The sequence below is a fragment of the Cydia amplana genome, chromosome 9 (assembly GCF_948474715.1).
Source record: "Cydia amplana chromosome 9, ilCydAmpl1.1, whole genome shotgun sequence".
NCBI classification, from domain to species: domain Eukaryota; kingdom Metazoa; phylum Arthropoda; class Insecta; order Lepidoptera; family Tortricidae; genus Cydia; species Cydia amplana.
In genome coordinates this window covers 13,393,672-13,408,079 of record NC_086077.1, presented here as the reverse complement: position 1 = coordinate 13,408,079, position 14,408 = coordinate 13,393,672, and the positions used below count along the sequence as shown (strand labels likewise).

Genomic DNA, 14,408 nt, shown 5'->3' with positions numbered 1-14,408 from the left:
GTTTTAAAACTTATATATAAATGTTATAATAACGGACGTACGGACTCGCCCACCGAGGGTTCCGTACTTTTTATAGTGTTTCTTGTTATAGCGGCAACATAAATACATCATCTGTGAAAATTTCAACTGTCTAGCTAGTCACAGATCATGAGATACAGCCTGGTGACAGACAAGACGCACAGTGGACTCTTAGTATTAGGGTTCCGTTTATACCCTTTAGGTACAGAACCCTAAAAATCACAACTAGAGACGTGGTGTTATGCGACATAGCTTATCGTGGAAAAGGTTAGGTCAATGATGTTTACATAGCATTAGGTAGTCGCTGGCGTCAGTCATTTGGTATTTCAATATTATTATATAGCTTATAGGTGCGCTAGTTTTCGTCCACTTCACGAAATTGGAATATAATAAACCTACATTACTGTACACATTTGGACTTATTGCAATCCTTAATGTCTAAATCAGCGGTCGGCAACCCGCGGCCCGCGAGCCGCATGCGGCCCGTGAACCTGTCACTTGCGGCCCGCGAGCGTCCCTGGCTATTTTGTATGTAATATTGACAAACGACAATGTCTAGTCTAGTAATAAATATTAACAAAGTGCGGCCCGCGTCAACTTCGTTAACTACTATGTGGCCCTTGGGTGCTAAAAGGTTGCCGACCGCAGGTCTAAATGATATCTCGCAAGTAGCAAATTAAAAATGAAAAATATTATTTGCTAATCCGTCAAGTGGACGAAAACTAGAATATGGACGGAAACTAGCACAATGACCCTACGTTAAAACAGACGAGATGTTTGGGATGCAGGACGTGAATATAAAAAGACAGTGACATGAACATGAACATAAACAGGACGTGAACATAAAAAGACCAATAGGTATTCGTAAATACCTACACTGGAAAGATTTTTCGTTCACTTTTATTCAGTGATTGAGAAAAGATTATCACCTTTAGGAAAAACATACTTAATTAAAATTTTGGTTAAAGATATTAAGTAATTAAAAAAATACCTACGTAAATAAATAAAAACTTCTCGAAATAATCATGTAACTTTCCTGTACGGTCAAATAAAAAACCTAAATACCTAAACGAGAAATGCCAATTTAGTCTAAGTGAAATAAAAATACAAGTGACGATTTATTGACATCATCAATGTCCTTCTAGTCAACGCTGTTTTGAAACACATCTTATTAGTCACGTCACAGACTATCCATATTCTGTTTATTTAATGTGTAATCTGTTCAAATAAGCAAGGAACCATATGTTCAATTAGCAGTCTGTTGAATTTCATACTAATTCACGATGACTCATAAGGCCGGTCTTGCAACAGGGCCTTATAAGGCCCGGCCTTTACACGTGTATTTATAAGGCTTAAATACGAGCTACTTTCAAAACTTGCCATATGTTCGAGATTGACGGTTGACCAAATTTCTGTGTACAGATGGTTATAATTTGAACCTTTTAACCTAATCAAAATCATGCTAACTCTAAAAACATGTCCAAAAAAGCACCGTCCAAAACACTCTGCAAACTGAATATAGCTAACATTAATTATTGATCTTACGGAAAAACTCATCCCAAATTATAAGCACCTAGAGTCAGGCCAAGCTAACTCTGGATTTTGATATCACAGACTGTGCAAGTGTTATTTTAAACTTCAAACTTCCATGAAATGATGACGTTTACAATAACACTTGTACAGGGTGTGCTATCAAAATCGCTGCAGAGTTGGCTTTGCCTGGCTTTAATAATGTAACTTGTATCTATTATATAATCTGTGCTTGTATGATTATTTTCATTGTAAATGGTCATATACAGGGTGACTTAATAAGTATGATGAGTAATGACGAAACTAACAAAATAAATGTGAGCTTTTTAGACACTTAGCTGATTTTTTAGGGCATGGAACTATAAAAATTACATACTTCTAATGGTGTCCCAATCTTCGTTCCTAAAGTCCTTCCTTAACCAATCCAACTCCCCTACTTTTTCACGCTATTTGACGAAATTAGACTTTATTATTGGGGCAATAAGAACGTTTCTGCAAGGAAATATATTTGACCAATTAAATTGCTATTTAAGGGCCTCGCAGTGGCCCCATCTGAAGTTAATATTATACTTAAACTTGCGTAATATTCCTTACTGATTAAATTTCTCCATAGTATTAAAGTGTGTGTCCTATTTAATTTATATGATTTTGGTACTAGGCACACCATACGTACTTACTTATATGATGTTTAAAATGTTTAAGTACCTATCGTATATATATACTCGTAGTTTCATTAAAATGGCTGTTTATTTCCGCATAATTCTCATTAACAAAAATAATGACCACATTGTGTAACTACATTAATCGATATCATTACAGTCGCTAATATTAAATCAAATTAATTAAATTGACGTGTAGGTAAATTTAAATAAAATAAAGTTATTAATATTGAATCTAATTAATACATTTTTTGTGTTGGTAAATCTTCTTAAGTTTGTTATTAGTTATTACTGTAGGTAAAGGAAATATTACTCAGCCCTAGTAGCACGGTAGCATTTTTATCGTTTATCACCATGCCTGTCACGTTCTAACAAGTATGTAAGTGCGAAAGTGACGGGCATAGTGATAGTCGATAAAAATGGAACCGTGCTGAGCCCGCAGATCGCTATAGTACCTATGTCAGGGCCAGAGGGAACCTACCTACGTGGAATTACCTAAGTCCTAAATCATAATAGCTATTTTATTTGCCAATCCCTGACAAATAGCACAATCGGATTGGGACTAACCTCGAAATCTCTGGAAGAGTCCGAAATTTGGCGTGTATGTTAATTAAAGGTCTCTTTCTTATTGGGGCCATCTGTCCATTAGAATATAATGGCAATAAAATCACAAGACATTTTCTATTTGTGCCGATATGGCCGATATCACGGAACGCCATTTGCGGATAATTTGTTGCATTACTTTTGTTCGCGCCCCTTTTCATTCATTATCATTCACATTCATCCATATCGCTCACTCTTTCTTTCATAAATATATTCGACCTCATTTTTCACATCACCCGCCTTTTCTGCCGACCTATCAAACCGCAAATAAAAAGTAAACAATTTAAATATTGGCATTGCTGTCATTGAGCAAAAATACATCGATCAATATAAACTATTATAAAAATACGTTTCGCGTGTGAATAATATAGAGGTTAAAAGAGAACGGAGAAGGAAGAAGGAATAACGAACCACATTTCTGGCGGCCGCCGAAACCAATGAAAATTACATGCAGGTAAGGTCGGCCCATTAATCCCATAATTTATTCATACATAGCCATAGCCCCATCTTATCTTCGGGCTGCGCTTCCTTCCGCTGGTCCTTCGTCATCTATTAGCCGCTCCATTTCTGGTCTTCGAACCGGATTCTCTTCTCTTCTTTTCCCTTTTCTCTCCTCATACATTCATTGCGAATCGTTCTCCTCCCGCACCGCCCGTATAAATATTACCTAAATTATTATTTATTAATCGCTCCCGCAGTTTAGGTATTTATTTATATGTGTATTATTATTCTCCGCGCCGCCCTTATAATCTAGTTACCTAAATATAATTTTTTAACCGCAACCGCAATTTAGGTATACTTACGTTTATAAGAGTTTATCCTTATTTATAGGAACATAAATTGTTTTACCGCATACTTAACCCGTCTCCTGCACTATGGCGAAAGATACAAAAAAAATCGAAAGCGTCGACAGCGCGTATTATGAAGATGAGTTGTTGATGCTTGAAGCAAAACGCAATATCTTCTTTGAACTCGTCCAGGGCATTTACAATAAGTCGCTAGTCGTTGATACAGATGCAGACAGTCGCGAGAGTTTCCTTGCCGCTGCGGAAAATATCGACGAACTTCGCTCGGAGTTCAAAGAGGTTGTTAATGAGTATAATCGCACGTTGCTTAGGGCTAAGGCGGCTGCTGTCCCTAATTATCAGCCGATCATAGCCTTCGAAGATTTGTACTGCCGCATCAGGAGAGCGGTTAAGCGGCTGCAACCAGCCGCACCGCCGGCCTCTTCGCCACCTTCTATAGTGGAGAGAGCCAGACCTTCTTTGCCAACGATGGAACTGATAGCGTTCGATGGAGACATACGTAACTGGCCGCTGTTCTACGCTAGTTTTAAATCTAGAGTGCACGACAATCTGTCGCTTACCGACGAAGAGAAGCTTTTCTATCTTATTGGGAAATTGTCACCAAAAGCTCAAACTGCCTTCGCGGGTATAACTCCGAGCGCTGAAAATTATCAGCTTATCCTCGATAGTTTAATTGACAGATTTCAAGACAAGCGCACTCTTGCCTCGACCTACATGGATCAAATGCTCAATTTAAAGGTTAATTCTAACTTTCAGACATTCATCGATAAATTCGTCACAGCTGCGAATGCGCTTAAAGCGCTTAAGCTTGATGACTTAAGCGACTTTATGCTTCTGCATATAGCATTAAAAAAGTTAGACCAGGAATCTCTACGAGCATTTGAAATGCTGCACCGCAATACGAAGTTGCCTACCTTTCGTGATCTGTCAGATTTTATGAAGAGTCAGTTTAGGATTTGTCAAAATGTGCAACCATGTACCGCCGTCTCCGCCGCCGTAAATCCATCGCGCGAAAAAGGTGTTAAGTCGTCTCAACCGCGTAGTGCCGCACCAAAACTACAAAGTTATGTCGCTTGCGCGAGCACTACTAAATGTTTGTGTGACAATATTGTCCATGAACATTTATTTAAATGTCCGTCCCTCAACAACTTAACGCCTTCCGAACGCTTCAAACGCGCTAAAGAGCTTAAGGCATGTGTTAACTGCCTTAGCATCAAACACCGCACCCGCGAGTGCAATTCCGAGGTGAAATGTCGAGTTTGCCGTCAAAAGCATCATACTCTGTTGCATTTTGACAACGACAAGGATGAAAAGGCTACGACGTCTGATGTGTCAAATACATCTGCGAGCGCCGCGGCTAAGTCGTCTTCACCGCCGGAGAGCACATCTTGTAACACGTCTATCGTGACTCAAGCAATAGCGGCCTCTAACAATAAGATGTCAAATCAAAACTCAACATCTTCGTGTGATACGGTTTTGCTGTCCACCGCAAAGGTTATCGTCCGCGATAATAAGGGTGGCACACAAGTCATCAAATGTTTACTTGACACCGCGTCACAAAGTAACTTCATTACTGAGGAGTGTTGTAAGCGATTAGGTTTGAATTTTAATAAAAAACCAAGCGCTGTATTTGGCATTGGAAAAACTAAAAAAATTGTTAAAGGGAACGCAAACATTAAAGTATTTTCGCGGTTTGACGAAAACGTCAACTTTGACGTTTCGAGTCTTGTGGTAGATCGCATTACCGACGACTTGCCGTCAGTGCCCGTGGACATGTCAACACTCACGCATGTTCATGGACTTCCTTTAGCTGACGACACGTTAGATACGCCCGTCGCAATTGATGTGCTGGTGGGTGCAACTATATTCCCACATTTGTTGCTACCGCACATTGTTAAAAGCGACGTGAATCATATGCCACCGGCTATTCAGACGGTATTGGGGTATATTTTAATGGGTTCGGTCCCTGCTTTACAGGCACCGCGTAAATATACTTCGGCATGTTGTACTTCCGTTCAGGACTCCATGGACCACCTCCTCAAAAGGTTCTGGGAGCTTGAGGAAGTTTTCGCTCCGCCCGCTCAAAGTCAAGATGACCTTGAATGCGAGGATTACTTTCGGGCTACCACCACGCGCGACGCTAGTGGTAGATATACTGTCGCATTGCCTTTCCGAGATGACGTGTTCAAGCTTGGAGAGTCGCACTCTGCTGCTAAGAGGCGCTTTCTTTGCCTTGAAAGGAAGCTAGAGTTATCGAGTATCTTACGTGCCGCCTATGACGATATCATTCGTGAATACGTCAGTAAGGGTTACATATCGGAGGTAACTAACTCCATGAACGCCTCACTAGCCATCGCGTATATAATTCCTCACCATGCTGTCGTGCGCGAGGACAAAACGACGACAAAAGTGCGTATGGTCCTGGACTCGAGTAGCAAAACAAGCACAGGCCTGTCGCTGAATGATGTTTTGCACTCAGGGCCCAACCTTCAAGGGGATTTGTTTTCAATCCTTCTAAACTTTCGCTTATTCAAAATAGCGCTTTCGGCCGATTGTCGTCAAATGTTTCTACAGATTGGTATTCGCGAAGCGGACCGCCAGTTTCAACGAATCTTATATAGATTCCGCCCGGCAGATCCCATTACTACATACGAGTTTAATCGTGTGTGTTTTGGCATGAAGTCGAGTCCCTATCACGCGCTCCGCGTCGTCCGTCAGCTGATTGCAGACGACGGGCATAAGTTTCCCAAGGCTGCAGCGATTGCGTCCTCCTGTACTTACATGGATGACGTATGCTTTAGCATTATGTCAGATGACTCGCAACAGCAGGATGAGTTTGTTGCTATTGCCGCGGCTAAGGAGCTGATTGATCTATTCAAATGCGGTCAATTTGATCTTGTGAAATGGACCTGCAATTCAGACGCCGTGCTACGTGAAATACCTGCTTCGCATCGGGCTTCCGTAGACATTGAAATTGACCCAGGGGTCTCGCAAAAGGTTCTTGGCTTATGTTGGAATAAATCTGGGGATTACTTCCATTTCAAAGTGAAAGAACCAGACTCAACGTGCACTAAAAGGACGATCTTGTCCGCAGTGGCACGTCTATGGGATAATGTGGGCTTAGTAGCTCCAGTGGTCTTATATGCAAAACTCCTCATCCAGGAGCTTTGGTTGATCAAATGCGACTGGGATGAGACTCCCCCACCCCATATTGTGGATTTATGGGAACGATTCCGTTCGGAGTTGCCTAAACTCAATGAAATCCACATACCGCGCCATCTTGGAGTAGTACAGGGTTGTACTATAAACCTTTTAGGCTTCGGTGATGCATCTGAGCGTGCATATGGAGGTGTAGTATATCTTCAGGTTCTAAAGGGAGACGAAGTGACTGTCCGGCTGGTGTGTTCCAAGTCGAAGGTCTGTCCCCTTAAAACAGTCTCCGTCGCGAGGTTAGAACTGTGTGCTGCGGTCCTCCTGGCAAAGCTCATGCGGAAGGTGCAAGATAACTTCGAATCCCGTTATAACATTAACGAGATCTACGCGTTTACTGATTCGAAGGTTGCCCTCTGCTGGATTCAGTCATCACCACACCGCTGGCAAACGTTTGTTGCCAACCGGGTAGTTAAGATTATCGAAGCTATTCCGGCCAGCTGCTTCTATCATGTGGCGGGCTTGGAAAATCCCGCGGATTGCCTGTCCCGTGGACTGACGCCTGCTAAGCTAGTGGATCATCCTTTGTGGTTCACGGGACCAGCTTGGGCTTCCAAGCATCCATCAGAGTGGCCTTTAAGGGAGCTCGATCGAGAGTCCATCGGTGAAGTGCCAGAGCTTAAACCTCTTACACACGCTACAACTACGGATGTGTCAGAGTCGCCACTTTATTCGCTCGCTCAGCGGATATCGTCGTGGTCTCGATTATTGCGCATCATCGTATACGTGTATCGCATTCTTAAACCGAAACCGCGCTCTACGGCACTTACTCGATCTGACTTAGAGTTCGCTGAAGGTAAAATTCTTTCATCGTTACAAAGTCAACACTTTAGTGACGATATTGACAAAATTAAGAGCAAGAAGTATTGCTCACCGGCCTTACAAAAGCTAAAACCGTTCATAGATAAAGACGGTCTGATTCGTGTTGGAGGCCGACTATCAAATGCTGACTTAGAATATTCGCAGAAACACCCAATTGTGCTTCCGCGACGTGATCATGTAGTTAATATGATTGTTGATTACTTCCACAGAAAGCATTTGCATGCTGGTCCTGAGTCATTGATGTCTATACTTAGGCTTCAGTATTGGATACTGTCGGCTCGTCGTGTCATTCGTGACCGCGTTTCCAAATGCAACACGTGTTTCAGAGCGAATCCACAATCGTCTTTCCCACTCATGGCAGACTTGCCGAGCTGTCGCGTGAATCAGGTAGATAAACCTTTTACGCATACGGGGTGTGATTATGCAGGTCCTTTGCAATACACACCTACTCGTGGCAGAGGAGTCAAGAGTCGCAAGGCTTGGTTATGCATTTTCACTTGCCTCACGACGCGCTGCCTTCATATCGAGATAGCGACGGAATTGAGTACCGCTAACTTCTTGGCTGCTTTAAAGCGCTTCTTGGCGCGGCGTGGCCCCGTCCAATGCATATATTCGGATAATGGGACTAATTTTACTGGCGCCAATTCTTATATGCGAGACCTCTACAAGTTTTTGGACGAACAACGTCCACATCTTGAGATGGAGCTCGCGGAGAACCGTATTGATTGGAAGTTTATTCCTCCCGCTTCTCCACACTTTGGAGGCGCATGGGAAAGTATGGTGAAAATAGTCAAAAATCACCTTTTCAAGGTAATCGGTACGCAAATACTGTCATACGAGGAACTTCTGACCACGCTTGCGCAGATAGAGGCTCTGGTAAATTCACGACCACTGACAGCCCTGAGCAGTGATCCCGCTGAACCGTCAGCTCTCACCCCGGCTCATTTTCTCAACACTGCTCCGCTGTTGTCTTTACCTGTTCCATTGGTGGAGTCAGGAAATTTACGTGACCGACATGCCCTCCTGGATAAGATAGTGCAGTCTTTCTGGCAGCGATGGCGTGCAGAGTATCTGCATCAGTTGCAGTCTCGAGCTAAATGGACCACGTCATCAGTTCCTATCGTAATTGGCACTGTGGTTGTTATAAAGGTAGATAATGCGCCGCCATTTTCGTGGCCTTTAGGCGTTGTAGAGGCAGAACATCCTTCAAAGGACGGCTCAACCCGCGTTGTCACTGTCAGGACAAATAAGGGAAGTTTTGTACGGCCTGTCGTGCGATTGTGCCCATTGCCTAACCAATAATATGTACATAGTATAATTCGTTAGGATAATATTTTTCTTTAGTTTGTTATTTCGCTATTGTTGTGAATGTTCGTTTCTTAGTTTGATGACAAGGGTTATCTCTTACTTTATTCAGTTTTGTTTCCTTTAAAGGAACCCTTTAAAGCCGGGGGAGAATGTTCGCGCCCCTTTTCATTCATTATCATTCACATTCATCCATATCGCTCACTCTTTCTTTCATAAATATATTCGACCTCATTTTTCACATCACCCGCCTTTTCTGCCGACCTATCAAACCGCAAATAAAAAGTAAACAATTTAAATATTGGCATTGCTGTCATTGAGCAAAAATACATCGATCAATATAAACTATTATAAAAATACGTTTCGCGTGTGAATAATATAGAGGTTAAAAGAGAACGGAGAAGGAAGAAGGAATAACGAACCACATTTCTGGCGGCCGCCGAAACCAATGAAAATTACATGCAGGTAAGGTCGGCCCATTAATCCCATAATTTATTCATACATAGCCATAGCCCCATCTTATCTTCGGGCTGCGCTTCCTTCCGCTGGTCCTTCGTCATCTATTAGCCGCTCCAACTTTACTACAAAATTACTTAATTATCTGTCCTTTCCAAGTTTCAATGTTCAATTCAAAGACGGCAATTGCTGGGAACGTTCTGAATGTACGAGTGTAAATAACATATATGTAGGTATTCAATAATTTTCGAGGTCCGATTCACAGTTATATTCACACGTTACATTTATTAATTATATATGGCAATAATGCGTCACCTTACATATGTGCAGTGCCGATATAATCAGAGACTAGTTAATATAAAGACTGCTAATATCCATACATGCCTCATTATTGTTTTAGATGGCACTTAGGGAGCTCAATAGATGGCGTTCAGATATATCTATGCCTGATCATCTATTGGCATCAATCACAACAGCTATTAGGTAGGCTCTACTCACTGGTTCCCAACATTTTCAAAATTATTACGGGCCTATTAGACAAACCATTTAAAAATTATTTCAATCAATCACCAAATGTAAAAGATCCTACCAACCCCTTGCTGTTTTATCTCCCGCGGGGCTAATTGCCTCAGGTTCAGAACTGATGCACTTTAACATCAGATCGACAAATTGATTGTTTCTATGTACAAATTATGTCCGAATCCTGCAAATTGTAGGAAGAGCATCTTATAAGTAAGTTTCGGGCACCATACAAAATTCCAGGTATATCCTATCTTTATCCTCCACGGGTCTCATTTCCCCGGGTTCTAAACCGATGCATTCCGTAGTGTAACAGTTCAACAGTCTACATTTACCTGTCTTCCATTACGGCCGTCCCCCTTTTTGCGGATAACTCGTTGCATCGCATTGACCGCGACCCCATTCCGCAGTCCTTACCGGTATTGTCGGCAAGGCTGCCTGCTTTTTATGGGCCGTTGGACGTTTTCAAAACTGGTGCCGTTATGTTTATCCACTGAGATTTTATTGAATCTCACGCTTTTTTAAGGAACAGGTTAAAAATACAGTACCCACACGAATAAATACGGGAGTTTTGGAACGTATAGTCCGTGTCTATGTCCGAGCAATATTCACCAATATGATTTAAATGTATTTAATAGGTGTAAGGACACTTAGTTCCATAATAATTAATCGTATTTTAGCTACCGGTATTGTTGGCATGGCAAGGCTCATGGCTAGGAACAGGTCAAAAATCCGTCCGTAATCCGTTTTAATAGATTTAGGTCAAAAATGTTTAAAAAATGCAGCTGAAATTTCGGAACGTTTCGTCCATGTAAAACTTTATACAGGGTGAAAAATCCAAGAGGTCAGTAAAATTAATAATACTTTTTTTTTTCGGTTGATAGATAGATAGTAGTTTCCCACTTCTGGACAAAGAACTATTCTAGACTTCCATTCCCAAGTGCAGTTTCTGCCCGGTTGTTGTTCAGGTAATTTATTCAAAATAACAATATCTACACAAATATTAAAACAGCTGTAAATAACGCGTAATAGTCAGGGCAGTGTCCATGTTAACTTAATAGGTACTTACAAATTTAGTAATTTATTCAAGGCGACAGTATTAAGACTTTATTTGGTTTCATAATAAAATAATAGTCCTATTTTAGCTATCATAATAGTTATTGCCGTGCTGGTCTTATTGTCGGCAAGGCTGCCTGCTTTATATGGGCCATTGGACTTCAAAACTGGTGCAGTTGCAGTTATGTTTATCACCTGAGATTTGATTGAGTTTAATACAAAGGAACAGGTCAAAAATAAATTAAATGCTGATGTAATTTTGGAACTTGTAGTCCGTTTTTGACATACATAGAAGGTAGGATTCTATAGAAATGGTATACGCGTGCCTCCGTGAGGGACAAAACATAGGCAATGATACCCCACCATAACCCATACCTACTAATTTACGGTGGGGAATAAAAAAAATGAGACTGTGACGAGAACAAACAATAATAGCGCTTTCCCTGCTACTCCTACTGAAAGATATATAAGACTATCCCGTTCTGTCAGTTATCCCCACCACTCATGCCCTATCCAGTTAAAATACTAGATTTATGGTTTTTAGGGTTCCGTAGCCAAATGGCAAAAAACGGAACCCTTATAGATTCGTCATGTCTGTCTGTCTGTCTGTCCGTCCGTATGTCACAGTCACTTTTCTCCGAAACTATAAGAACTATACTGTTGAAACTTGGTAAGTAGATGTATTCTGTGAACCGCATTAAGATTTTCACACAAAAATAGAAAAAAAACAATAAATTTTTGGGGTTCCCCATACTTAGAACTGAAACTCAAAAAATTTTTTTTCATCAAACCCATACGTGTGGGGTATCTATGGATAGGTCTTCAAAAATGATATTGAGGTTTCTAATATCATTTTTTTCTAAACTGAATAGTTTGCGCGAGAGACACTTCCAAAGTGGTAAAATGTGTGCCCCCCCCCCCCCCCTGTAACTTCTAAAATAACAGAATGATAAAACTAAAAAAAATATATGATGTACATTACCATGTAAACTTCCACCGAAAATTGGTTTGAACGAGATCTAGTAAGTAGTTTTTTTTAATACGTCATAAATCGCCTAAATACGGAACCCTTCATGGGCGAGTCCGACTCGCACTTGGCCGCTTTTTGAATTTCATACAGGGGGATCTACCCACGGGGTCAGTATTTTTAGTTCGGTACCTTTATGGTTTACCGTTGGACGTTTCCATTGCTGATGACGTTTATCTTCGTATATGAACTGAGATTTTATAGCTCACGGTCATTATTTATACCCATGTAGATCAAGTCAAAACATACGAATATTCTAATTCGTGTCTATGAACCGTATACAGGGCGAAAAATCCAAGGTCACTTAGTCTTATAATACCTAATATTAATTAATTAGGTAGTAGTTATATAAATTTTCACCAAAAACATTCTGAGTCGTACCTACGGGATGCAAGTGTGGCTTCTGCATGTGACATTGTAGTTAGTATTTCTGTTGCGCAAAAACTGTAGATGTGTAATTCCTAGAGGTGTTGCAAGCTGATTCAAAACATGAATGTAAAACTATTGTTTTACATAGTAATATTTTACTATGCTGAAAAGGATTATTTACACGAATAATGTTTAAGAGCCAACAGGAGCTAACATTAAAATATTTTAGGTAAATATACCCGTCTCGCTAACGGAAGCGGCTCCTGAAACTAGTGCAATAAGGACAAGGCGAAAAATCCTGCGTAAAAATATCAAAAATCGAGGTTTTGTACTCGACTGTTTCCTCCTCCAAAACTTAACCAATCGTAACCAAATTTGGAAATCTAAATGATTATGACATTATCTGTGTCGGACCGTTTTGCTTTTTTGACTAATTGATGTCAGTTTTGAATAGCACGCCTCTCATTGCGGCATAGTCAATTAGGCCATTTTGGCCATTTTTGAAGGGCTCTAGCGCCTTAAAAAACAAAAATATCAAAAAAAGCAAAACGGTCCGACACAGATATTTACAATATTAATCTGTGTTGAAAAAATCATTGCTCTAGCTTCAAAACCCACGGAGGAAACAGTCGAGTACGTTTGTATGGAGAAATGACCACTCCTGTTGGCTCTTAAGGTAGGAATTAGTAAAACAAACATTCAGTAATCAGTAATCAGTAATCAGTGTGTTTATTGCTTTCATAGGTTATACAGGTTGGTACATTTTATTGGTTCAGCTATGAAACCCTGTAGGGCACTGCAATATAACTTAAATCTAACTTAATTATAATGACTTAAAGCTATCTCTTATAATGACCATGCGATCGTGCATTTTCAAAGTCACACTCTCATAATACCTAAACCAGCATCCAAGTACAAATTGAGCACATGAAATCCTACCAGTGACGTAATTAAGTCCGGCGACATTGCTCATCGTTATTTGTGTCCATGACCGTTGGTTACTAGCCTGAATTTGTACAAATACGTGTGCACTTTGCACCTTATTCCATTGTAATAAGGAAACAAATGTATATATTTATTTGACGTCTATCGAGTGTAGGTATGTGTAGATTAGCGAATGAATGAACGCGTTGATAACGGACGTAACGACCAATTTTCCATGCGGTATGGTGGTATGCTTATTGGTAAAGCGGGACGGTTTCATGAAGATATTAAATTTATAATTCTTTACATTTAAAAAAAAATGGATACAATTCTATACTTACCTACTCGTAAAATTACTTTTTCCGAAAGTAAAATAACAGAGTCAAATTTTTCGGATCAAAGTTTGATCGCATGTTGAGTGAGCATAGTTTGTTCCAATGCATAAACATATGGGAGGTTCGTGCTATTTTATAACTAAGTGAAAATAATAAAATCATCCTAGATTTTGATGACTGATCCGCAGAGAAAAACAAATACAATTGCATTTTTCATTATAATAATAGTCATTTGATCTGAACAATGTGAATTCTTCGTGCACGCTATTAGATTTAGTATAATAAGTATAACATAGTAAATTTAGCAATAAATGTATATTTGTTAATTAGTATAGGTACAGTTTAATTAAACATGACTTAATAGGTAATTATTTCATTTTTATTTTGAAAAGCTTGTTAGGAACATTTATCATGAATATGAATTCGTTGTGATAATATTATCGTACGTGCTAATTAAATAGCATGCATACTAACGTTCGTATTCCGATTGTATAATACATCGACCTTTGGCTTTGCATCGCTTCTAAGAATTCTTGAATGATATTGCCTATTGCATTCACTATGCAATGCAATATTGAATCCATATCTATATGACTATGGAAAGATATGTCACGTACTTATTTCATAATATAATTTCAATAATTTACATATTCATTTTCTAACCAAAAAGTGTTTTATCCGAAACGATTTTGAGGTATTTGAGGTAACATAAGTACCTACTACATTTTATCTGGAGTAATAAGTTTTTTTCAACAAAGAGAAATGCAAC

The 14,408-nt window shown here is 40.0% G+C and overlaps 1 protein-coding gene and 1 long non-coding RNA gene across 2 annotated transcripts in view; one reads left to right on the top strand and one right to left on the bottom strand.

Moving 5' to 3' along the window:
• LOC134651209 (myophilin) overlaps positions 1-14,408 on the top strand; it is a 43,816-nt gene that overhangs the window by 4,589 nt on the left and 24,819 nt on the right. The gene's annotated exons all lie outside the window — the stretch shown is intronic.
• LOC134651224 (uncharacterized) overlaps positions 11,719-14,408 on the bottom strand; it is an 80,725-nt gene continuing 78,035 nt past the window's right edge. The window contains exon 2 of the long non-coding RNA XR_010097086.1: positions 11,719-11,848. This is a non-coding gene — a long non-coding RNA (uncharacterized LOC134651224). The remainder of the gene's footprint in view (positions 11,849-14,408) is intronic.